This window comes from Canis aureus, chromosome 9, assembly GCF_053574225.1.
Source record: "Canis aureus isolate CA01 chromosome 9, VMU_Caureus_v.1.0, whole genome shotgun sequence".
NCBI lineage: Eukaryota > Metazoa > Chordata > Mammalia > Carnivora > Canidae > Canis > Canis aureus.
The window spans coordinates 40,570,933-40,598,502 of NC_135619.1; positions in this window are offsets into that span (position 1 = coordinate 40,570,933).

Genomic DNA, 27,570 nt, shown 5'->3' on the forward strand with positions numbered 1-27,570 from the left:
TATATCATACTATAGAACAAACAACTAGTAGGTGGAAGAGCCATATGTTAAATTAAGTGATCTGACCATAGAGGCACCATGCTTAAACATGAGGTTTTACTTCCTCTCACATGTGGAAAAAACTGCTAATTGGCAGTCCACTATCTATTCTTCCTGTTTTCCTAATCAGCAGAATCCTGATCTCCCCCAGGAAACTAAAACTAAATTTCCTAGTGTTTCATGCAAGTAGGGGTGTTTAATGAGATATAAGCAAAAATTTTGGGTGAGAATTCTGGTAAAGGCACTTAAAGGGGGCTGACTCTGTTGTGAGAAATATCCTTTGACTTTTTCTGCTTCCTTTTTCTTCCTGCCCAAAACTCTGAGGTGATGGCTGGAGTTTCAGCAGCTATTTTGGACCATGAAGAGTACTTGAGGATAGATTTGTCTATTTCTCCTTTTACTTCATGTTTTAGTTCATGTCAGTTTTCTTCATGTATTTTGAATCTCTATTATGTGATACATGATCATGTGGGGTTGTTATCTTCTCTTGTTTTTTTAACTTCTGTATCATTGTAAGCTGAACTTTTATTCTTGGTGTTTTAGGTTCCTAGGACTACAGTAACAAATTGCCACAAAACAGATGACTTCAAACAACAGATATTAATTTTCTCACAGTTCTGGAGTTAGAAATCAAAGTGTGGGCAGAGACATGTTCTCCTCAAAATCTCTAAGGAAAAATTTTTCCATGCCTCTTTTATCTTCTGGTGGTTGCCAGGAATCTTAGTGTTTTTTGGCTTATGGCAGCCTAACTCCAAATTCTGCCTATGTCTTCACAGGGTCATTTTTTCCCCCCTCTTGTCTCTGTAGCCATAGCCTCCCCCTTTTTTAAGGGCACCAGTCATAGTGGATTTAGAGTCCATCTTAAGTTTTTTTAAATATATTTTTTACTGAAGTTCAATTTGCCAACATATAGTATAACACCCAGTGTTATACTCATGCCATCAAATGCCCTCCTCAGTGTCCATCACCCAGTCACCCCACACCCCTGCCTGCCTCCCATTCCACTACCCCTTGTTCTTTTCCCAGAGTTAGGAGTCTCATGTTTTGTCACCCTCTCTGATTTTTCACACTCATTTTCCCTCCTTTCCCCTATAATCCCTTTCACTATTTTATAGTCCATCTTAAGTTGACTAAATCTACAAAGATCTTATTTCTAAGTAATGTCGTATTCAGGATTCTCAAGTGAATTATTTATTTAAAAATTTTTTAACAAGAGTAGATTAGCAAGATAGAATTTTATTTTCCCCTTATGTTAAAAAAGTTTTAAGTATGCATTTCAGGGCAGATGAGGCAGCTTCATGTCCATCAGAGACCCAGGGTCCTTTTATTCTCTGATGTCATCCTTAGCATGTGCCATCCATCTTCATGTCAATACATTATCACAGAATGGCCCCTACTGTACTAGCCTTTATGTCCCTATTCCAGGTAAGAAAGGGTAAGATCAAAAGCCTCCCAACTAAATCATCTTTAAAAATTTTTCCAGAATATGAGAAATAGAGAAAGGGACCATAAGGGAAAGGAGGGAAACTGATTGAAAAAAAAAATTAGAGAAGACAAACCATGAGAGACCCCTAACTCTGGGAAAAAAACAAAAGGTTGCAGAAGTGGGTGGGGGGATGGGGTAACTGTGTGACGAGCATTAAGGAGGGCCCTTGATGGGATCAACACTGGGTGTTATACCATATGTTGGCAAATTATTTAAATCAATATATTTTAAAAACCTTCCAAAAACAAAACAAAACCTTCCAGAAACCCTATGCAATGATCTCCACATACTAATTTCTTATTTTATTTTAAATTCAATTAATTAACATATAGTGTATTATTAGTTCCTGAGGTAGAGTTTACAGATTCATCAGTTGCATATAACACCCAGTGCTCATTACATGAAGTGTCCTCTTTAATGCCCATCACTCAGTTACCCCATTTGCATCACCACCTGCCCCCTACCCCTCTCCCCTCCAGGAGCCCTCAGTTTGTTTCCTATAGTTAAGAGTCTCTTATGGTTTGTTTCCCTCTCTGATTTCACCTTATTTTATTTTTTCCTCCCTTTCCCTATGATCATCTGTTTTGTTTCTTAAATTCCACTTATGAATGGAAAAAGATGTGGTATATATATATATATATAATAGAATATTACTCAGCCATCGCACACAGCTTTTGGTCATCCCTCTCTGCAAGGGAGTTTTTCAACCATCCCTTTGTACAAACTAAGAGAAATACAGTTTTTTAAACTGCACATATTGCTGCCTGATAGTACAAACAACTGTTATTAGGAAGACATAGAAGATGGAAAGAGGATAATCACCTAGCAAGCTTTGCCCTATAAGTATCACTATTTACAATAATATATTTGTGTGATCATTTAATGTCTGTTTTCGCCTTTGGAATATAGCTCATAGAAGGCAGGGATCATTTTCACTTTTTTATCAGTCCCTATCATAAGAGAGTTTTAATAAATATTTGTTAAATGAGGTTTATTACATAATTATAATTGTTCTCAATATAGTCTCCCCTAATACATTCTTGTGATTTGGCTCATATAAAGCCACTCTTTGAATGGTTCCCAAAAATGGATACCATGGCCCACATGGGATTTAGCCAATGCAGATATAAATGCTTTTTCCTTTTAATAAAAGATTCTAGCAGGAAATTTATGTAAAGGCATTTCATAGCTCAATAGTTATGCATTCAAATTTTCCAGTGTCTATAAAGTACCTGATCCACCCTCAACTGCTTTGGCATTCCAAGTCTGTCTCAAATTAATATTCATATTGGGTTTCAAGAAAGACATTTGCTAAGTTTAGAACCTGCAATAACTCATGAGCTAAAAAAATTTTTAATTAAGCACCAAACTTTGTAGGCCCAGTTCATTTACCCTTGGCAGAATGAAGTTTTCAGCAGAACAGCTTATATAGCTGATTATAAAAGCTGTAAGGGTTCCCAGGACAGAAGATGAGTCCAAGAAAGAAAACCTCTCAACAGTGATCTGATGGTCTAACTGTAAAAGACTCAGATGTGTAATAACAAATGTTCTTCCAAAATACAGTTTTGAAAAGCCAGATGGAAAAATGGTATGAGTCAAAGATATTCTGCAGTTTTAACAAATTTTAGGTCCAGTTGGGAAGAATTTAGGTGAGGCTAGGCATAAAATACTAGTAAAGGATATTTTCAAAAGTACAGAATCAAAGTCCTTTGCCCAGCCTGCTTCTAGCGACTAGACCACTCAGGCAGCCAAGATGTTGCTATTCTGACCCACAATGATTTTTTTTTGCTTTAATTTATGAAAATATTATACTAACTAAAGAGATCCTGAAGGTAACCACACAAATATTCTTGAAGAGAGAAGCTGACATATGGCATAGTTTCTACCAACATATAACTGGTGACCCCAATAGTCACTTTCATCTTCCTTATCTTATAATCCTTGTCACTGTGGGCAATGAAAAGCCACCACCAGGCAGAGTTTGAAACAGGACTTCTAGTGAAAATGAAGGAACAAAAAGAAACAAAACGAAACCTCCTCGAAGAAACTCACATTCAGCTAGTACTGATTTCATGCTTTCCAGATAATAGGGCACTGTGATAGATGCTGGGCTGTAGTGGTGACTAAAACAGACATGATTCCCGCCCTCAGGAATTTACATCTGCAGGGGACCAGATCCTTAGGGAAGGAAAAGAAAGCCCAGAGTCACCTGATTTTTGACCCAAATTTTTCATTGTTTGGCATGGTATATTTAAAAAAAGAAAATAATGAGGTGCCTTCGTGGGTCAGTCGGTTAAGCAACACTTGATTTCTTCTCAGGTCATGATCTCAGGGTTGTGAGATGGGACCCCATGTTGAGCTCTATGCTGAGTGGGGAGTTTGCTTAGGATTCTCTCTTACCCCCTCTCTCTCGCCCTCCCCTTGCTCTTGTGCTTGCACTCTCTCTATTTCTCCCTCCCTCTCAAATAAATAAAATGAAATCTTTTTAAAAAAATAAAACAAGAGGGCAGCCCGGGTAGCTCAGTGGTTTAGTGCTGCCTTCCGCCCAGGGTGTGATCCTGGAGACCCAGGGTGGAGTCCCGTGTCAGGCTACCTGCATGGAGCCTGCTTCTCCTTCTGCCTGTGTCTCTGACTCTCTCTCTCTGTGTCTCTCATGACTAAATAAATAAAATCTTAAAAAAAAATAAAATAAAACAAGAAAATGATGAAAATGCAGTAGAACTTGTAAGAATTACCAATGGAAACTGCTTTCCTAATGCCTTTAAAGGTGGATTTGAAAGCTAAACATTCTGTTCATTAATAAGAGCCCAAGACTCTCTAGCATAAGTGCATGCATGAAGACCCAAATGCTTGTCCTTGTTAGTCTGTGTCAGAAGGATTCTATTAATTTCAATTAATGATACCAGTTGGGGGTTCATATTGTTGGTCATATATCTTCTTTTTTCTTTTTTAGAGGGTCGGGGGAGAGGGGCAAGGAGAGATAGAATCTTAAGAAGATTCTATGTCCAATGCAGAGCCCAACACAGGGCTTGATCTCACCACCCTGAGATCCTGACCTGAGCCAAAATCAAGAGTTGGACACTTAACCAACTCAGCCACCCAGTCACCCCAGGTCATACATCTTCTTGAGGATAAACTGAATAAGCAAATCAACAGTCTTATTGGCATTCTAGCAGTAGGCACCAGTAAACCTCACAGGGTTGCTGTGAACAGAGTTCTTCTTGTTCCATGTTAGGGTTTCTAACATTGTTTAACTTTATTTTCTGTTGACAGAAGCTTAAATATTTTGTGACTTTATTAAAGCCATAAAAATGAAAAAAATTTGTGTGCTCCATGGGTGCTTTATTCAGTAATATTCAGACCTTGAGTTCTATAAAAAGGACTATATGAATTCTACTTAAATCACAGGATGCTATATTTTCAAAAGTGGTTGTCCAATCTTATCCCATAGGCCAAGATAAGCTATAGCATCTGTCATTTACACAATTACAGCAGAAAACAGAAACACTGTTGCTTTTCTTTTTTTTTTTTTTTTTTTTTTGCTATGAACCGATAGGCAGCAAGAAATATCTAATGTTGAACAACCCAGCACTACAATGTAGGTCACCTGGGCTCAGATTTGAAACTGTACCAGTATTGGAAGTAATAAATTCTTTGCTTAGAAGAAGGATAAAATTTATCACTTTTTATCAGGATGGAAAGAGGCTCAACACAATATTCTTTAAGAAGTAAAAGTTGAGGCACCATTCCTTAATAAAACTAGAAGGATGCTGTCTAGCTTATTGAGCCAATCATCAGAATCCACCACATACAACAGAATTTCCAATTTGAATAGGAAGGAGTGAACCTCGTAGTTTACAAGGATATCCTTCTCATAAATGCAAAACTACTTGAAGTATTTGAAATACCACCTTTAGTAATAAGGTTGGCTGAAGGAAATGGAGGCCCTTTCTTTGATAAGATTTGTTTCACAGCTAACTCATATACTTTTTTTTAGAGTCTCTCCTACTAAATGTGGCCCTTCCCTTCAATAAGCATTTTGGGTTAGAGTTTCCACATCCTCTGGAAAAGCCCATCAGGCTAGCCACCTATAAAATCCAGGTCTGTGATATCTCTTGTATTTACTCCTACTAACATTTCTTTTCTGAATCATTAGAATTGCAGTTTCTGAGGCTGTGGGTTAACTTTAGTGATATAATTTCAGAATCATTCTAGAGCAAAGACTGTCCACTTCTTCAGAGACTTTCATACAGGGGAAAATTTTTTATATCAGTAAGGACACTGCCTTACCATAAAGCGAGGGAAAACCCCTAGAGTGACCATTGCTATTAATATTATGAGAATTTTTAACTTGCAGTGGTATTATGTGAAAATATATATCACAGTAATAAGCCCTGAAATGAGTTCAATGAACACTTAGGAACACCTGCCTTTTATTCCCTTTGATCATTGTCTTTATTTTTGGTGATTATATCTAGAAAGAAAAGTTTATAAGCAACCTGGATAGAGCTTAAATAATAAACTCACTAAATATACAGTATAACTGAAAACAATGTTTAGAACATTATTTTCTTCCTGACAAATTCTAACCATTAGAATGTCTGGCAGGTAAAATTAATGGCCATAATTTACATAATCTATGTAGCATTTAAATATCTCTTTAGGCAAAAATAAGTCATGGATGTGAAATCCAGGTTAAGAGATGATATTGTGTTTTAAATTGATTTATAGTTTAACAGAGCAAAGTGATCTTTATCAAGAACAACAAAATTTTCAAAGCTTGTCTCTGATGAAGGGACTTATCCCATTGAAGAAGGAAAGACTAGGGTAGGAGCAAGGATAGTGGAGTGACCATGGCTTGTAGTTAGGACAGATCAACAGACCTGTTACTGGACTTATTAAACAATCTTTTATTGAAAATTTTTATTGGGATCCCTGGGTGGCGCAGCGGTTTAGCGCCTGCCTTTGGCCCAGGGCGTGATCCTGGAGACCCGGGATCGAATCCCACGTCGGGCTCCCGGTGCATGGAGCCTGCTTCTCCCTCTGCCTATGTCTCTGCCTCTCTCTCTCACTGTGTGCCTATCATAAATAAATTAAATAAATTAAAAAAAAAAAAGAAAATTTTTTTTGAGGTAATTACTGAGTTACCTAAAATTGTACGAAATAACACAGAGATTCCTACACAATTCTCAGTTTTCCCCAATGATAGCATTTGCAAAGCTATGGTTTAATATCACAACCAGGATAATGACAGTGTATGACTATAGGTGACTCTGTAACATTATGTAACTATAATATCACAACCAGGATAACAATACTGTAATAACTATAGCACTACAGCTAGTTCTACAACATTACATAACTATAACTAGTATTATATCACAACCAGGATAATGACATGATAGCATTACAGCTAGTTCTGTAACCCTATATGACTGTAACTACAGTATAATATCACACCAGGATAATGATACACTGATTTTATTCAGATTTCCCCAGTTTTACAGGTGTGTGTGCACATGTGAAAGTGGATTAAGCTATATACAGTTATATAATCTGTATAAATTTGTGTATTCACTACCAGAGTAAAGAGATTGAATAATTTCTATACCACCAAATCTCATGTATGTCCTTTAATAATCACACTGCCTTATCCAGAAATAAACCCCATCAACCACAAATTATTTATCCTTAATTTCTAAAATGGTATCATTTCAAAATGTTATATAAATGGCACTACGTATGTCACCTTCTGAGATTTTCTTTTTCCTCTCTGTATAATTCCCTGGAGGGTCATCAAGTTATTGCATGCTCCTTTCAATACCTGAGTAGTAGTCCATGGTTTGAGTGTACTATAGTTTTTAATCTGTTGAAAGGCATCTTTTTCAATTCCAGGTTCAGGCTATTACAAATAAAGCTGCTATCAATATTCTTGTGCACTGTGTGTGTGTGTGTGTGTGTGTGTGTGATTACATAATTTTTATTTATTTGGGATAAGTGCCCAATAATGTAATTTCTAGATCATATGGTATTTGCATATTTAGTTTTATAAGAGAACTGGATTTTTAAATTTATAATAAGAACACTATTTTTCTTTTTATTTAATTTTTTTATTGTAGGAAAAACACTTAACATGAGTTCTACACTCAGACTTTTTTTTTTTTTTTTTACACTCAGACTTTTAAGTTTACAGTGCAGTATTGTTGACTTTAGACACCATGGTTTTTAAAAATATTTTATTTATTCATTCATGAAAGAGACAGAGAGAGAGGCAGAGGGAGAAGCAGGTTCCATTCAGGGAGCCCAATGTGGGACTCGATCCTGGGACTCCGGGTTTACGCCTTGAGCCAAAGTCAGACGCTCAACCGCTGAGCCACCCAGGTGTCCCTAGACACTGTTTTATAACAGATCTCTAGAACTTATTTTGTACAACTCTCATTTGCCCCTCTCCTCAGACCCTGGCAAGCACCCTTCTACTCTCTGTGAGTTAGACTCTTTTAATATCCCAGAAAGGTGAAATTGTGCCATATTTATCTTCTGTGTCTGGCTTATTTCACTCAGATTAGTATCCTCCAGGTTCCTCTATATTGTCACATAAAGTGTCATTTCCCTCTTTGTTTAATGCTGAATACTATTCCATTGTATGTATAAATCACATTTCTTTATCCATTCATCCATCAGTGGGTGTTTAGGTCATTTCCATATTTTGACTATTGTGAAAAATGCTGCATAGACTATGCAAGTGCAGATATTTCTTCGAGATCCTGATTTCAATTATTTTGGGTGTATACTCAGAAGTACGATTGCTTGATCATATGATCATTCTATCTTTAATTTTTTGTTTGCTATAGTGACCAAACCACTATACACCCCTGCAGTGTACAAAGGTTTCTCTTTCTCCATATCATTGCAAACACTTGTAATCTTTAATAAATTTTATGATAGCCATCCTGACAGGTGTGAAGTGCTATCTGGTAGCTTTGATTTGCATTTGCCTGATGATTAGTGATGTTGAGCATCTCTTTTTGTATTTGTTGTCTATTTATATGTTTCTTTTGGAGAAATGTCTGTGTAAGTCCTTGTCCGTTTTTCCTTGGGCTTTTTGCATTTTTTGGTGCTTGATTTGTAAGAGTTCCTTGTGTATTCTGGATATTAATTCCTTATCAGAATACCATCAGGATTTTAATGCAGATAGCATTGAATCTGTAAATCACTTTGGGTAGTGTTGATATTTTAACAGTATTAATTCTTCCAGCCTACAAAGATGGAATAGTTTTCCATTTATTTGCATCTCCTTTAATTTCTTTTGTTGATCTGTTGTCTTTCAGTATATAAGTTTTCTACCTCTTTAAATTTATTCGCAAGTATCTTATTCTTTTTGATGCTATTATGAGATTGTTTTCTTAATTTTTTGGGTAGTTTGTTATTAGCATATAGAAATGCAACTGCATTTTGTGAATTGATTTTTTGCCCGCAATTTTCATGAATTCTTTGATTAGTTCTAACAGGTTTTTTTTTGGTGAAATCTTTAGAATTAGTTCATATACCCAAAAACAGAGATAATTTTACTTCTAGTTGAAATCAACTGAGTATTTTTGACAGTCTGTATTGTATTAGATAAGTGAAGATAGGCAGATGTAGGAATGTCATTTGAATATAAATTAGAGACAAAGATAGATAGTTACCTGGACCTAGGGAAGAGCTGAAATGATTAGTGCTCAGATAGTAAGATATCCAAAATTGTATTATACTTGTCTTCATTGAAGACCTAAAATTTAGGTTTCCATCCAATCTAAAAAAAAAAAAAAAAAAAAAAAGCCTGGAAACTGAATACACCTAAAGGTTTGAGCTTTTGTGTAAGTAATTTTAGATGGATGATAATCCACTGCATTGTGACAGCAAATTACAGAATAAAATCAAGATCTCTTGATCCAAATTCTTAGTATTCTATTACTAACTATATAACTACCCATGTGGCCATGTTATGTACTTATTAATTCAGCCTGTAATATAAAATTGGTTGAAAGCTGCTAAAAATATTTGATACCTCTTAATATAAAACGTAACAAGAAGAGAGAAATTTATATTCATTTGCAGATACATGCTTAATATCTTCATAAGTCCAAGGTTCACATTAAAAACGGGAGCATTCAAACCTCTCTACTATGAGTTTTACTTTTAAAAAATATTTTTTAATGTATTACTGTAACTCATTTTCCATTGGCATAGGGATGATCCAATAGTGGGTTAAGGAGAATGGATTCAGCTCTCCATTTGACGTTTATTTGTCCATTTATGACATGATCATCCATTTAGATTAACATAAGAAAGACTTAAACATGTTTCCAACTTAACTTGTGAGGGAGTTCTGTCCAAAGGAGTTAAAGTCCTTGAAAATTCTGCTCCTCCCTGCACTCATTAACCGGTTCAGAAATTCTAAAATTTAATCTCAGTTAAATTTAGTGAATCAAAGCTGTCCTTCACCATAGCCTTCTCTGCTACACTTCACTCCTAATGCACTGCTGCCTACTGGACCAACTATTCTTAGGCAGCCCAGATTGTCAGTTCCATTCTTCTGTATCCCTTTTTAAGCTCCTTCACCAAAAAATCACTACTGTCCCATGCTCACTTCCTGCTTAAATCCTTTGAAAATTTGGCTTCTATGAGCACTGGGAGAATGTGTTTGTATGGATATGGTGATCTGCAGATAACAGTGGTCTTAAAGCTAAACAGGTCTGGATTCTGATCATGCCCTATCCCACCTTACTACCTGGGCAATTTGATCAAATTATTCATGTATTCTGTGATTCCATTTTTAAAGGCTAATCAAAATGGGAGTTGGCCCGTTTGGGGGTGGTGGGGTAGAAGGCTGCAGCCAGGAAGCTTGAAGAGCTGTGGGGGAAGGGTGAGATGTACTGAGGCTTGAGGCCAATTTCATTCTGGGCTTGCCTGTTTGTGAGTTCAGTTTGGCTCTGAGCTGGATCTCTAGAGGGAGATGGGCTTGCTGTTTGGGGAGATATGAAGCGCTGCCTTAGATTAAATGGTGCTTGCAGTGTGACTCTTTTCTACTCCTATGCTGTGCTGAAGTGATGAAACTGGATTGTTACAAATAAATGATTTTTTTGTTGTTAAAAAAATGGATTCTGATCATGCCCCATCCCACCTTACTAGCTGAGTAATTTGATCAAATTATTCATGTATTCTGTGACTCCATTTTTTTAAAACTAATCAAAATGGGAATAATAATCTCTTCCAGAAAAGTGGTTTTAGGAGGATATGAAATAATAAATGTGAAGCCATAAGGTAAGAATTAGGTGTTCAGTACATTCCAGTTCTCTACCATGCTCTTGCTCTTAGTATAAACTTACAGCCACTAATTGTAGATGTTTGGTTGGTTAAAAGCAATTGCTCAGAAGACCACATTTTTCAGGGCACTTGACTGTATGCTTTAAAACTGTCTTTATGTAAATCATACTTCACTAAAGCTGATTTCAAAAGGGGGGATACTTGGAAACAAGGTACTCAGAATGGCTCTAGATTTCTGCTACCTTTTTTTCTCACTAATGGATGTACATCTTCTTTTTTACAAGCACCCATGCTTTTTTCAGACAGGGATTGAAGAGTGACTTATTTACAATTTTCAAAGAGTATGAAAGGCTTCTCTGCAACTTCTTACACTCAGAATATCTTAGAACTCTCTCTCTCTAATGACCCTTTTTTTCAAAGTGTAAAGAAAAAATGTTAGTGTGCCTTCAAGAATATCTTAGTTTGATTATTGGCCCCGGGCTATTCCCTCCTCACTACTCTGCAGTCAGTAAAAAGATTCACTAGAATGAATAAATTACTTAGTTCAATAAGTTTTGCTAATTGGTCACCATTTTGGAAAACATAATATATCAATGAATCTGAAATAAATGACTACATATTTCAAATGATCTTTGTGTTAGATAGACTCATGATCTCCATTTCTCATCATTCACATGGAACACTTTAATGGAACCAACAAAATATATATGCATTCTATAAAACACACAATGTTGATTTATTCTGATAATGTTTTAATTTGCCTATACTTTCCTATAAATAATGGAAAATAGCTGTCATATTTTGCTGTTATACTCAATTTGGCTGTTGGATCTCTCATTTTTTAGATGTGTGCATGTATGTGTGTATGTGTGCATGCTTATCTGTATTTACCTTTCCTTTGAGATAAAATCTCTTTATAACACTGTTAACAAATGTTAACTAACATACATCTGGGCTTCTTTATGTCTTCTTATATTTAAAAATATGCAGAATTTTATTGGCTCAAGTGCTTATTTTCCAGTTGGAGTCGTAAACTAGAGGAATTATTTTACAACAATTTTATCATTTTCTTTATTTTTCTTGCCTAAAGGTACTTTATGATTTATTTCATTCCTCTTCTGGTTACAAGATTTTTTGATGCAATAGATAAAACATATTCCAATGCATTTGTTCTATGTTTCTTCCTTTTTAGAGTAGCTTTTATTTAATGTTTTTATATTACTAATCTAGGTCAAGCTCATTTTTATTTCAGGTCTCTAAGCCTTGGATAATCAGCATCTTTAACAGTCCCCTGACAAAACAAGGTCTAGATTTCTTATACTGTATTTTGGAAAATATGGGTCTTATTCTGTATTTTGTATCCTATATTTTGGATCATTCATCAACTAGATGTTGATATGAGGTTGATGAGAGAATAGATGATTTTTGGTGGAAAAAAAAAAAAGGTATTAAGATCCCAACAAAGATTCGTTTTAATTCCTTGTGGTGAACACTTGCTGTGGCAGACAGAGTTAGGAATTCTGAACACTTCTCTCCCACTTCTGCTTGCCCTAATTCCATCCATTCATTAGGATAAAGCTCAGATATAATCTTCATTAAACTTGCTCACTGTGGCCATAACTACTTTTTTCCATCTGCTGAATTCCCATAATCTTGGTTTATTCATCCCTTATGGTACCCATCCTGATCTAAATTATAATATGCTAATTTGTAAACATGTGGAATCTCCCACACTTGATTATAAAATTCTTTAGTAACATAATCATCTCTAATCTACCATCTGATCTCTCAAAGTATCCAATATACTGCCTTATAAATAGATAAATGGATGACCAAAACATTTTATGTAGAGTTTTTCTAATAAGGCTATATTTATAAACTTTTTTTTAAGAATAAAAAACATGACATTTCAAACTACCTTTGTAGCAATTTTTTAAATGCTTGTTCTTAATTATGTAGGCAAGTATAACCCACAAAAACCCCAGAGCTCTCATGGCCCATTGTTGGTATGTCCCATTTAAAGAAAGATTCGTCTGATTCTTAAAGCTGTAAAGAACACTGTAGAATTTTACTGTACCTTAAAGAATGTTACAAGAGTTTTACACAGTAACTCATGTAATAAGCATTCCTAAAAATACTCGAGGTATCTCTCTTTCCTCACAATTTCTCATCCCTGACTTCAACTAAGAATCTTTCATTTCCTCCATAGAGTTCTTTACAGTCAGGACAGGCAAACTATATAGTTCCAGATAGCTATGTGTATGCCATTATCTATGCGAAAAACTACTTCTGGAATTGTGTCATGTACCACCTGCCCAACCATATGCAGCATCCCTGCAATTATACTATTCTCCATTCATTTATACCTTCTTTACATCATATTACTTCCACACAGAATCATTACACATGACTGTCCCCATCTGCAACCCCCTGGGAAGTGCAGTTCCTAGGGTAATTAGCCTTTCTCATGAGAATTGATGTCCCTTGCAATTCTGATGAATAAGAGTCTCTACTTAACTTAAAAAAAAATCAGTTATAAGCAATATACATCTAGAAAACATCCCACATTTACTTTCTGAACTTTTAGCTGGAACAACTGTCCATTCATTCATATATTCAATACCTGAGATCTACTACACATAGAGAACTATACTACAGTTGGAAATAAAATAATGACACTGTCTCTGCTCTTAACGAATTTAAAGCTCAAGTATGGAAGTCAAACAAATAAATAGACAACTATATGTTAAGTGCTATTAGGAGAGTAGGCAGGGGCTCCTATGGAGATAAAGACAAGTGATAAATGAACTCATCAGGGCATGAAGTTCAGAGAAAACATTCTAAAGACTTTTCATTCATCTGTTTAACAAGTATTTTTTAAGCCACCTGTGGTACTGGGTTCTGGTGATACAGAGGTAAATGAATCAGACTTGGTTCTTTTGCCATTTGGTGAAAAGTTAGCTAAAGGAAGTTCTGAAGGGATTAACAAGGGTTCAACACTAAGGAGTCTGGACTTCATTCTGAGGGAGAAGTATAACCATTAATGACATTGAAGCTTGTGAGTAGCATAATCAGATTGGTATGTTAGAAAGGCCATTTGGGAAAGAACAGGTAAAATAAGGAGAGGCTGAAATCAGACAATCAGGAGGTTATGGTAATACTTCAGCAATATAATGAGCACAGCATTAGTGAAGAGGTAGCATTAAGGAGTGACATCAGCAAGATGGAGAAATAAGAGTTTTATACCATCATCTTCCCACAAAACATTGATTTTGAGAATCACCCGCAGATTTGAGTACCTTGTGGAAGTCTGAGAGTCTAGTGGAGAAGTTACAGCACACCATTGGGGGAAAAAATCTGATACTAGATGCCACTCAAGAGGTTAAGAACATTTTCACTTCACTCACATCACCCCACCACCAAGAAGGCAAAGCTCAGTGTCAAGAGAGACTCCCTTGGCCCCCAGTTTCCCCTATGACGGAAAGTGAGAGTGCAATAAGCTTCCCCAGTTATGTGGGACACTGCCAAAGAGGCCCCCTTATTTCTTACCCCCCCTGCAAAGTACTGAGGCTATCTACATGACTGAGGGTCTGGTAGAGGCTTTAAGCAGGACAATCAGCTTGGAAATCATCTAAGGGATATGGATCCTACTAAACACATTGCAGACTCCTCAGGAAAGCCACCCATAAGCTGCTGGGGGTACCTCACCTGTGGGCCCTCCCAGCAGGCCTATGGGCACCCAGAGTGGTCCTTGCTCCCTACCTATACACTTCCAACATCATCAGTTTCCTGCATGCACCCCTGTGGGGAGCCAGTATAAGCCTTTGCAGATGGCTAGTGAGCATGAGAAGGAAGCTGACTTGATACTGTGGGATTGGGGAAAAAGTATACAAATAAGCATTTTGGGGCACTGCCCTAAGACAAACAGATAGGAGGCTCTTACCCTTCAGCCTGGTTTTGTGGGGTTGGGAGAAGGCATACTTTCATAAGGATTCCCCTTGAAGAGGAAATAAGAGGTATATATGGTACAGGTACACTCATAGAAAAGATCTGAGAAAACTTAGATCAATCCCTAGTAGAGACAACTGTTAATGGCATCTCTCCCCTGCCGTCCCCCTTCCCCCCAGTCAGTTAGTAAAGGCTAGAGAAGGTGATTGCCTTTTGAAATGCAAAGATAGTGATTAGAAGACTTCGAAGAACAGGAAAAACCAAGCAAACAGGACACCACCAAAGGAACTCAATAATTTCCCAGGAATTGAGAGCCCAAAGAATTGGAGATCTACAATTTGCCCAATAAAGAATTCAAAGAGGTGTTTTAAGGAAGTTCAGTGAGCTACAAAAAAGCAGACAATTCAACAAATTCGGGAAAATGATATGTAAATAAATCAGCTTTAACAAAAAGAGAGAAATCATCATAAAAAAGAACCAAACGGAAATATTAGAACTGAAGAATACAACAAATGAAATTGAAAATTCAGTAGTGGGCATCAGTAACAAAGTTGATCAGAAGAAAGAGGCAGCAAACTCACAAACAGATCATTTGAAATTATCCAGCACCCCCAAGTTCACTGCAGCATTATTCCCAATAGCCAAGCTATGGAAACAGCCTGGGTGTCCATCAACAAATGAGTGGGTAAAGAAAATATGTATGTTTACACACAGAGAGAAAAATATTCAGCCTTAAAAAGAGAAATCCTGCCATTTATGAGAGCATAGTGGACCTAGAGGACATTATGCTAAGTGAAATAAGCTAGTCACAGAAAGATAGATAAATTCTGTATGATTTCACTTATATGTGGCGTCTGGCAAAAAAAAAAAAAAAAAAAAGTGAATTCAGTAACGAAAATAGAATTATAGTTGCCAGGGGCTTGGGGTATTAGAAATGGGAGATGTTTGGTCAAAGGGCATAAACTTGGAGGATTAGATGAATTCTGGGGATCCAATTATAGCACCGTGACTGAGTTACTCATATACAGTATTGTATACTTGTCATTTGTAAACAGAGCAGATATTAAGCATTCTTAGCACACACACATACAGAAAGGTAAGTATGTAAAGAGATAGATCAGTGAATTAAATTCCTTGTGGGAACCATTTCACAGTATATATACATTTATCAAGTCAAATCATGAAGGTGTATACTTTAAATATATACCATTTTATTTGTCAGTTATACATCAATAAAGATGGAAGAAAAAAAGATGTAGAATTGATAAGACTTCATGATTGGGTATGAGAAGTGAAAAAGAAGAGTCAAGATTATTCTCAGTTTTCTGGCAATATCATTTACTGAAATGGTGAACACATGATAAAAGCAGTTTTACATAGTAAGCAAGAGAGTTTAGTTTGAAATACTAATGAAGAACCTCTAATAGATAAGTCAATTAGCTTTTACTACATGGGCTGGAGAGAAATATTTTGGATTCAGCAATATATCAGGAGGGTATGATACATACTGACAGATGTTCATTAAAAATTCATTTTCATTTTTTCCTAGTCAGCTTATACTATATTTCTCAGTTTCTTTTCAAGTAAATGTGGCAACGTAACTAAATCTGACCAATTGGATATAAGTGAATGTAATGTGTGTTGTTCCTGAACCAAGGATTTTAAGAAGCCGACACGCCTTCTCCATCATGTTCTTTATCCCCTTTAGCTGAATGGAAGCAAACAAAGCCAGGGCTCCAGAGGATATTGGATTCATGATTGAAGCATTTGAGCTCTTGAATCTCCATATGAGAAAAAGTCTTCCCATCCACTGGGAATACTCATTTTGGACCACTATATGAGAAATAAACTCTATTATGTTTGAGTCCTATGTTTTGTGGTCAATGTGTTACAGTATTTTAGCCCACCTTAATAAATACAATAGAAGTTGGTGAGATAACTCAAGAATGCACAGAGCAGTGAAAGAAGTTGCCAAGGAAACCCTCAAAAGTAAGGTTTACAGTTAAGGAATGGCAGGAGGAAGATGAACCTGTGAGGGAGACAGATGGAGCAAGCAGACAGAAGGAAAACTAGAAGACTATAAGCTTAGAGAGTCCAAGGCAAAGAGTTTCAGCAGTGCACTGTAAGTCCATGTGCAGGAGCAGAGGAAGGCTGCATTGGTCCATAGCCAAGGAGAATACTGGAAAAAGAGGGCATTAAGTATGAGGTGATGGACCATAAAGGATACGATGAATAAAGAAAATAGGGGAACAGAAAAAAAAAATAAACAGGTATCAGCAGAAGAATCAGAATTGGTTAAATAAATGGTATAGTATAAGCAATAGAGTGAGACAAATCAACTGATACTGTGGTTCAGTAGTGTTTTTAGATTAGGCTTATAGAAGCATAGCAGTTCCAAGTAACAATGATGTCTAGGATATAGTTATGGGAGAAGAGAGAGAAAAAAGTAAATAACTGACATGAAAACCAGTAGAAATGAGGAAGCCATGGCTTTGGATAAGTATTTACCTTAGAAACTGAGTTCACCCATGTTAATTTTTTTATTTGGGTAGAGTATAAAGAAGACTGCAGTCCTTAACCCAATCAGTTTATCACAGAGGATAAGACACTGTATCTCAGAAGCCAAATTTCAATAAATTCAAATCTTGGTTTGCAACTTACTAATTGCATCCTTTTGGATAAGTTAGTTTTTCCTTTGCAAAATGGGCTTAATAATAATAGTGCTTTTCTCAAAGATTTAAAGTTCCTAGAACAACATTTGACATAGAATAAACTCTAAAAATGTTAGCTACTATTATTTTAATTTATATTAACAATGATATTACTAAAAAGTATTTAGATTTTGTAAGTTTCTGTTGTTTAACCACAAGTAAACAAGGGAAATCATAGACACACATCTCTGTTCCCACCATAAGAAGTGTAGTGAGGGCTATAGAATATATTATAAATTATGAGGCTTTATGCATCACAACAAGAAGTTGGGCTCAATTTTAGCTTCCTGGGGGACCTCTAATTTAGATATGCAGGTGCCATTTATACCTAGCTAAGTACCGGTTTACCCTTCTGGTCCAGAAGAGTGCCAACTGACAATTTTCTCAAACCCTCCTTTGATTCAGTTTTTAGCATCAGTAATAGAATTAACTATTAACTATTCTATTTGTCTTCAGGTTATCACTAATTGAGAAACTATATCATGAATCACCAACAGGAGCGGCTCATGAGATGAGTCCTTCAGTTTTTCATCAGGCAGGATGACTCTACTGGCTAGAACCGTTGGCACATTTTGATCTTTATAACTGTATTAACTAGCTCCAGTGGCTGTGGCCCGACACAACCTAACAGGAAAGGGCTAGCTATGAGTAAAAAATACTTTTAGCAATTCCAAGTGAATTAAAACTAAATAGGTGGACGCACTGCCCTTTCCACAAGCTGATTCAAAGGCGATATTCATTTGATTTAAATGTAATCAGCTCATCTAATTTTCCTTTCTACCACAGCTGAATTCCAACGTCTGAGTGCTTAGTAATCTTTGCCAGTTACCTTTCTATTTATAAAAAAGAAGGGGATTATACCTGACGAAATATAATTACTACTTATTCTTTTGAAAAATATGATTTCTCATATTAAATACATTAAAAAGATTAATAAAATCTTAAAGCTCTGTTTATTCTCAGAGTGGTCAACAGTAGGGGCAACTAAAAGACCTACTCAAGTGATCACAGAAAATGTATTTTAGTGAAATACTGTGAAGCTAACCATTGAGACTCTGTGGAAAGTTTATTACTAATAACCATAAATTTTGAAGCTCATTTCTAAATTTATTTTTATGACTCAAAGAGTGGAGTTTAGGGACAACTGTTGAGAATTTTAACAATCTGTGCATGTGTATGTATGTGCATGTATGTATGTAGTCATTGGTTGAATTATAAACCATCCCCAACCCTTAATGCAAAATGCTTTTTAAATACTTCAGACTCTTTCTGGAGTGTTAAAAAGTCAACTTGATTGTGCATGTCTGCTGAGGAAAGGGGTTTAGGATAGGAATGGGTGAATAAGGGCTGAGGATATTTTCTCCGGAAAATGAAAATAAAATCTTTAATTTTGTCTAGGTTCTTAGATACAGTCATCAGGGATATATTTCCAGTACTGCATACATGTTCTCTTAATTATTTTATTGTTTGAAGTCCAGTGTGTTTTCAAATGAAACTGAAGATTTTGCATTTCTTTTTTTTTTTAAGATTTTTAAAATTTATTTATTCACAAGAGACACACAGAGAGAGAGGCAGAGACACAGGTAGAGGGAGAAGCAGGCTCCATGCAGGGAGCCCGACGTGGGACTCAATCTCAGGACTCCAGGATCACGCGAGTCAAAGGTAGACGCTCAACTGCTGAGCCACCCATGCGTCCCTGATTTGGCATTTCTTATATACCTAATAATATTTCTACCTTCCTCTCACATATAATAAGTTCATGACATGTAGAGATTTAATTTCCAGTATCAAACATTTTATTTTTGTGCACTGATAAGATCAAAATGCAGGATAATCATCATTCCCACGATTATTGCTGAAAAAACAAGATGGTGAAGATCCCAACATTGAATTTAGAGGCAGACTTTGCCCTCATGGAAGAGCCTAAAATGTTTCACCATGGGTGGAAAAAGGCAAAAATGTGGCATATGAAAGGTCTTTTGCAAATATAACATATACAAACACCAGCTGTTTGAAAGTTAATTATTTTAAAGCACATTTGTGAAGATGCTGCATCATGATTTATTTTTTATGAACTCATGTATTTCAATTTATGCTTTCATTACTTTGTTCACTATTTCCCACTGTATTGAAATATGCTCCCATGCGATTAAATCTTTTTCTTCAGTTCTTCCCCAATAGAATCCCTTGGATGGAATTAGAGGACCCTCTGTTTTTTGTTGTTTTTTGTTTTTTGTTTTTTTGTTTTTTGTTTTTTGTTTTTATCATAGCCCCATTGGGATCACTGGTTCTTTTTTCTTTTTTTAAGAATTTATTTATTTATTCATGAAAGACACAGAGAGGCAGAGACATAGGCAGAGGGAGAAGCAGGCTTCCCATGGGGAATCTGATGCAGGACTTGATCTCAGGACCCCAGGATTACAACCTGAGCCAAAGGCAGATGCTCAATCACTGAGCCACCTAAGTGTCGCAGGATCACAGGTTCTATTTGCTTCCTTACTCCCTGTGGTAGTCAAATCATTGATGGCTTTTTACTGTGACCTTAGGGTGACCATTTGGCAGGAATATGTTCAGAGTTTGTTCTTGATATATTGTTATTTATCAACTTTGCTATAGTTCCCCTAACCTTCTTTCATTTTTCTTCAGTTCTTGCAGCTGCTTTTCTAGGCTCTGGACAGAACTTGTGAGGTATTTTCATGGACTCAGGGGGATTCTATTTACGCCTGTTTTGGCTAACCCTCTGTCTGTAGCTCCCATCTGGACCTCAAAATGTCTGTTCACCTTTCCCTTTGAGTCCCTTGGATGTGATCTCTGATCTACTTGTCTCAGGAATACAGTCCCCTGCTGTCTAGGTGAACTTCTATCTTGATTCATTCTCAACAAAGTCCTTCTCCAGTGACAGGCATTAAAGAGCTCCTTTAGAAAATGTAGGTTATGTGTAGATATTTAGATAAACTAATATTTATCTTTTGCAAAAATGGAACACCCCAATTTTTATGTAATAGCCTATAACCCTTACTAAATTTAAATGTGTGACATTAATCCAAAGCAGGATGATTTGCAGCTTGAGTATTTATGTTACCAACAGAAATCTGGCTATATAAATAGTTGTTATTTTTTTATAAGAGCACCAACAGCAAAAAAAAAAAAATAAACAAAAATAAACAAACAAACAAACAAAAAAACAAAAGCAATGATTGCATCTGTAAGAATTGTTTCATATTTTGTGGCTATACTGTCCTTAAGATGAAATGGTGCTTGGCAGGAAGAAGTGATGCATTTAAAAAAGCTTGGGCATAGTGTAGCAGTTAACAGTATGGAGTATGGATTCAAACTGCCTAGCTCCAAGTCCTTATTTAGGCACTTAGTACTTTAATAACTTTGGAAATTTGCTTCATCTCTCTATTCTTATTTCCTCATCTAAGCCTCAGAGGGTCTTTGTAAATACTGAATGAGATAAAAGATGCAAATTGCTTAAATTCATGACAGGTACAAAGTAAGTGCTCAGGTAATATTAAAAAGAACTCACATTTTCTGAGCACTTAATTCTAAACCAAATACTATTTTATATTTGTGTTTTAATTCAGTTAATTCTCACATAATTATCCTATAAAATTTGTACTGTTGTTCCTGTTTAGAAATGATGAACCTTAGGCACAGAGAGGCCATTTAATTTGGCTACATGTTATAACTGAAAATTTCATCTCTGCAGATGTTCCCTGAAGCATAGATTTAACTGCTTCACAATACTGACTGTTGGTTAATGTTAACTATGGTTATCATTCCAATTTGTAAATCTCCATTTGCAGAAAAAAAATCTAAATTCCTGGTCTTCTCTCTAAGTACATTACATTGGTGGTGGTGAGGGGGGGTCTACATTTTAGAATAGCATCTTCATTATTGAATGTCATTTTTCTCTTGCCTCTCTAACTCTTTGACTTCCCTCTCTTTAGTATATACACATATCATGGATACTATCAAAGGTAAGTCTTGTTTGAGGAGGGAAGGGTCAGTGCTACTTACCCACTTAAACTGTAAGCCCCTTGATAATAGGGAACATAGGTTCCACCAGTGCTGTGCTAAGAACACGTTATAGGCTGTATAATATTTTCAGATAGATGCTTATATAACTAATGACTTCAGTTTATTTTAAATATAGTGTAAGAGGTTTGAAGACTCTTATGAATACAGAAAGGCTATCTCAATGCATTATTTAATATACCTTCTGATGAGGTTTATAGAGATTCTTTCTTTTCCTAATTACTGCTCTGGTTAAGCAATAAGGAACAAATTGATCTTTATGTAATGGCATGAATATGAATTCAGTCATGCCTAGAATACTGTTCTAACCCTGGCTTTTATTCTGCCCTTTGTCTGCCAAAGAAACCAAGAAAGTAGATACTCCAGGAAATCTGATAATTTAATTTTTTCTAATCTCCCAGCATGTCTTGCTAGGACAATGAGGCCATACAAACTCAGGCTGTACACTCTGATGCATGCTTACTAGACTGTCTTTAATTCCCAGAAAAGTCAGTTATTCATGAAGAACAATTCAGCTGAAACTTGAGCACTTTCATTATAACAGCACTTCAGGGTGGCAAGTCAGAGAGGTCTATAGTGTCTTAGCACCAGAATTATGTGCCAGGGAAACTAGCTTTTGCTTATTTTTATTAGGGATGGAGGATCATCATATTTATTGAACAATCTGAATTTAATAATCTCTAAGTCACTTTAGATAAATTCCATGGATGATATCATTTTGACAATATGGAGAGGATTGAGATTTCAGGTTTTTCTTAGTAAGGAATTCTGTTTTTAGTATTTTATCAAAACAAGGGATAGAGAAACAGTGGATATTCTCTGGCATATATAGGAGACATTTCTCCTAGAAGGAATATACATAGATGGCTACAGGCAGTTTTAATTCAAGAAGACCAATGAAGAAATTGGAGGTGCCGCCTTTCTCTAAGCACTCTATCTCCTAAATATCACTAGTCCTATTTTGTATATGGTAAATGTTCAGCAATATTAAAGGTCAAAGTATATTTAAGTATAAAATTGTAAAAAAAAAAAAATAAATAAAAATAAATAAAATTGTTCACATTAAACCAAATATGGAGTACCTCTTTCTACTGGAAGGCAAATTATAGAACATATTAAGTAGCCAGTAATGCTAGAGATTTTAAAATTAGTAGGTACTGTACTATTTAGTGATAAATATATTACCAGATTTTGTAAAGTTTCAATTCAAGCCACTATCCCGAGAGAAGACATAGGGAAACAATTCCTTATAAAATGTGATCTGGACCATTTTTAAAATCAGAGAAGACACCCCAGTTTGCTTTTGTGCGTCATGGCCATATGAATTTTACACTCAGAATGATAGTACTATCTCAAGAATCTATTAGGTCAGGAGCAGAGGTCACAGTAAGTACTATTTAGTAAGCTTCTGAAGAGATAAGCATAAGTAATAATAAATATAAAGATTCAGTGGACTTATATGTCCTCATTCATTTGGGGAATATAAATAATAGTGAAAGGGAATATAAGGGAAGGGAGAAGAAATGTGTGGGAAATATCAGAAAGGGAGACAGAACATAAAGACTCCTAACTCTGGGAAACGAACTAGGGGTGGTGGAAGGGGAGGAGGGCGGGGGGTGGGGGTGAATGGGTGACGGGCACTGAGGGGGGCACTTGACGGGATGAGCACTGGGTGTTATTCTGTATGTTGGTAAATTGAACAGCAATAAAAAATAAATTTATTAAAAAAAACAAAACAAAAACAAAACAAAACAAACAAAAAGATTCAGTGGACACAAGGAATTTGAGATTGCAATAGTATTGAATGTAAGAAATACATTGTTAACTTTTCTAAAATTGTGGCAGAGAATAATAAATTGATTCATACTTCTTCATTTTATAACTATCAAATTTAACAACATTTTTTAATAGAAAAGAGATCATTAGGAGGCTGGATTGTATCCTTTATTACAACTTGGTTGCCCCCGCCTACAAAGAAATATGCCTGCTCATGCTCCATAGCATAATCAGAGTTGTATGTTGACTGAGGGAAACAGGGCTGGAAAGAGACCAACCAGACATCAGAGCACACTTTTAAAGTGACTTAATGTCGTACTAAAGCTTTGTAGTCAGAGGCAAGTATTATTGGTTCCAGTAGACAGGTGGACCAACAGATAACTTAAGCATTGTAGTACACATTTTCTCCAATGTAAGAGAAAAAGAGCTTAGGATGATTAAAAATGTCTTTGGAGACTTTTTTCCCCTCTGGAACAATTTGAAAGGTTATAAGATGGATGGAGAAATAATGGATACACATTGAGAAATAAAAGAAAGAATGGTCTAGTGTCAATAACTCCCCAAGTTCCCAAATCATTGTCTTTTCTTCTCAGTACTCTAGGTACTATATAGATGCAGCATTTGAACAGTAACCCCAAAAAAGTCTTTTAAAAATTATTTATTTATTTTAGAAAGGGAAGGAGAGAGCACAAGCAGGGGGAGGGGCAAACAGAGACAGAAAGAATCTGGAGCAGACTCCCCACTCAGTAGGGAGCCCAGGTCAGAGCTCAATCTCATGATCCTGAGATCACAACCTGAGCCCAAGTCAGGAGTCAGATGCTTAAGCAGCTGAACCACCCAGGCACCATCCAACAAAGTCTTAATGCATGAGACTACAAAATATATTTCAGTACATATTTTCTCTTTTTCCTTTTTATTTTTTAAATATTTTATTTATTTATCTGAGAAAGAGAGCATGAGCAGGGAGAGGGGCAGAGGGAGAAGTAGACCTCTGCTAGCAAATGTGGACCTAGTTCCCAGGACCCTAAGATCATGACTTGAGCCAAAGGCAGATGTTTAATTGACTGAGCCACCAAGGCACCTCCATAATATTTTCAACATTGAATAATATTCTACTTTATATTGTTCAAAAGTTAAGCTTCATTTCCTAACTAGATCATAAACTCTTTTGAACACCTAGACTGTGTGTTATTTGCATGTGTTTGTGTGCTCCAGGCCACCCAAAAACATATGTTTCTCTAAAGTTTCTTAAAGAATGCCCACTGAATTAACTTACGTAAATATCATTGAAGGATTGATGCTATGGGTTAATCGCAAAGAAATAATACAGATGCTAGAAACATCATGAACGTGAATATATGATTATGAATATAATAGAGACTCTAAAAGGAAACGGTGACATGTACTTAAAATTATTTCTCCTGAGTGAGAAGTATTTGCCTATTTAACATCTGGACTATTTACTAGGAATAAGTATCACAATACTAGGTCATAATTAATACTACCAGCACAATTGAGCTTGTATATATGGATCTATTTTATTTCTCTAAAGATCAGTTTTATGGCAAATGAAATTAGGCAGTATCAGACAAAACAAAAATTATACTCATTTAAACATTCAGAAAAACAATGGAAATCAGAACTTTTTGCTCTTAATTGCTAATTATTACAATGTTAAACCTTAATGAATTACTGGCAAACCTAATATTGATTTAAAGCTCCCATTTATTATACCACTATTTCTATTAAGAAGAACACAACACACTCAAATCTGTCCTAGTATTACAATGAAGAATTATATTTGGTCAGATTCCAACAGAACATAAAACATTACTAACATTCTCCTTGCTATTAAAACTGTGTACTCTGAAGTGAGAAAAATATGAAAACTGAATTAAGGAAGATGTACAACATGTGAAAATATTTGTCTTGGTAGAATATTATTTTACATCTTACTCCTTACGGATGTGAAAAATTATAATCAAATTATAGGAATCAACAAGGTTATTTTTTTATAATTTCACTGATTTGTGACTTGTGGATTTGGGCTTCTCTGGTGCTCAAAGAAAAAGAAAAACAAAGGAAAATAATTCTGATGTGCTGCAGTAGAGTTGCATAATTGTGTACTGGTGCAGTTCCATGGGTTTATAGCATCCACATCATAGAAACCATAGCAACAGCAACAACCTCCTCTGTAGCACTGAAATTACAATTCCCTGGTGCCATGACTCCAGTCAAACCAATGTGAGAGAATTTATTTTATTTTTAAAATAGAAACATAAATATTTTAAATAACCCATAGACTGGAGGCTGATAATGTCCCTATTTACTGTTAATCCATGGTAACTGTGTTTTGGGGGACTCGTCAGATGCAGACTGCAGTATATACCCATTCCACCACCTCCTCAAGTTCCTCTCATCACTCTAAGTCTTGGATCCAGGCACTAAGCAGAGTAGCAGGGGTGGCAGTGTTGTTCGTGGGTGAGACCTTTATTACCATTATCAATTAGTGGTAGTATTCTTTTATTACCTGTTGAGTTTGCAAATCTCTCTCAGCCTTCAAATTGGCTGTAATCAAAGGAGAGTGGTTGCAAGAGAGGTGGGAAAAAAGTATTTAAACAAAGGATTGCACTTGAAAAGGCTCCAGAGTTTAAATTCATCATGAGTAGCCAAATGCATAGAGTTTCATGAATTCTTAATATGGGTTAATTGTTTGATTATAAATGGAAGATCTCAGAGTCTCCCTTGGGGGAAGTGGGTTTACTTCTAGATTTAAGGGCCTATAAAAATATAAAGATTTTTCTTAAGTAACATGGTTTTTCTATTGTTCTTTTTGTCTGGAAGATCTACCTCTTACAGTTCTCCCTGGCCTGTCCCCCTCAGGCCATACGCCCCCCCACTCCCCAATCATCTTGCAGTGTTTATCATGTGCGTATCTCTTCCATGTAGCCATCCTGGACTCCATCTTACTTCCCCTATGCTATAACTTCATTTGTTAAAGAGTTTATAACTCTATAATTAACTTACTCTATACAACTTTCTCCCAAGTAGACTAAAAGCTCCTTTAAGAGTTTTTTTAGGAGCTAGAGTTATTTGCACACACCCCCCTTTTTTGCCCCTGCTGTGAACTAATCAGAGCCCCCAAATTGCAAGTTTTGTTAGATATGAGACCAGAACTATGGTCCTTACATACCTGTTCTCAGTTTGGTGCTGGATTGAGAGGAATTACTTGGAGAGATTTTTAGAAAGACAGATTTCTGGGCCCTATCTTTAGATATTCTGGTTTAGAAGGTTGAAAGTATGTATAGAATTATGTAATTTTAAAAGATATCTCAGCTTTTAGTCCCTTTGAAATTATATTGGTGGAACAGATGTCCTGAAGATTCCTGTCCTGGATATCCCACATTCAAACTCAAAATTAAATCTATATTTAGCTTAAGTTAAGCTGTGAGGGAGGTTGAGTAAGGGGAGCTATTCTGGAAATCCACAATCCCCTCATCTCTCAAACTTCCTTCTTCTCCCCTGAAATAGTTCAGAACAAGAAGATCTAGAGAAGTTATGGATGTGATAGGGACTTAACTCTTTTCAAAAATATTTCCATTGTCAGTAGTTCATATTTCTAACTTTAATATTCATATTTTAAAATTCATAGATCAAATGGGGGTATCTAAATTTGCCATTTAAAGTTTTACTTAAGCAAATAAAATTTTCATGTTTAAAATTTAATCATATTTATTCCTAACCTTACTATTAAAATTGAGACTTTTACTGACACAAGTACAATTTTCTGGAAGTTATCCTTATCCAGTTTTATCTGGGGTCATTTTCTTTCTGCCTGATAAACACTTTAAATGTTTTTAGTTTGGTTCTGTTGATGATCTATTAGTTGGTTATGTTTTATTTATTTATTTTTTTGTTTTTTTTTTATCTGAAATTATCTCTATTTTGGCTTTATTCTTTAAGTCTATGTTCACTGGATAGAGAATTCTTGCTCACCCTTTTGTTAACTTGAAGGTATTTTTCTACTGTCTTCCAGCTTCCAATGGTAGTAGAAGGAAATTAGTTGCCTATCTGTCATGTCTTTGATGGCAAATTTTCTTCTGGTGCATTTATTTATTTATTTATTTATTTATTTATTTATTTATTTATGATAGTCACACACAGAGAGAGAGAGAGGCAGAGACATAGGCAGAGGGAGAAGCAGGCTCCATGCACAGGGAGCCCAATGTGGGATTCGATCCCGGGTCTCCAGGATCGCGCCCT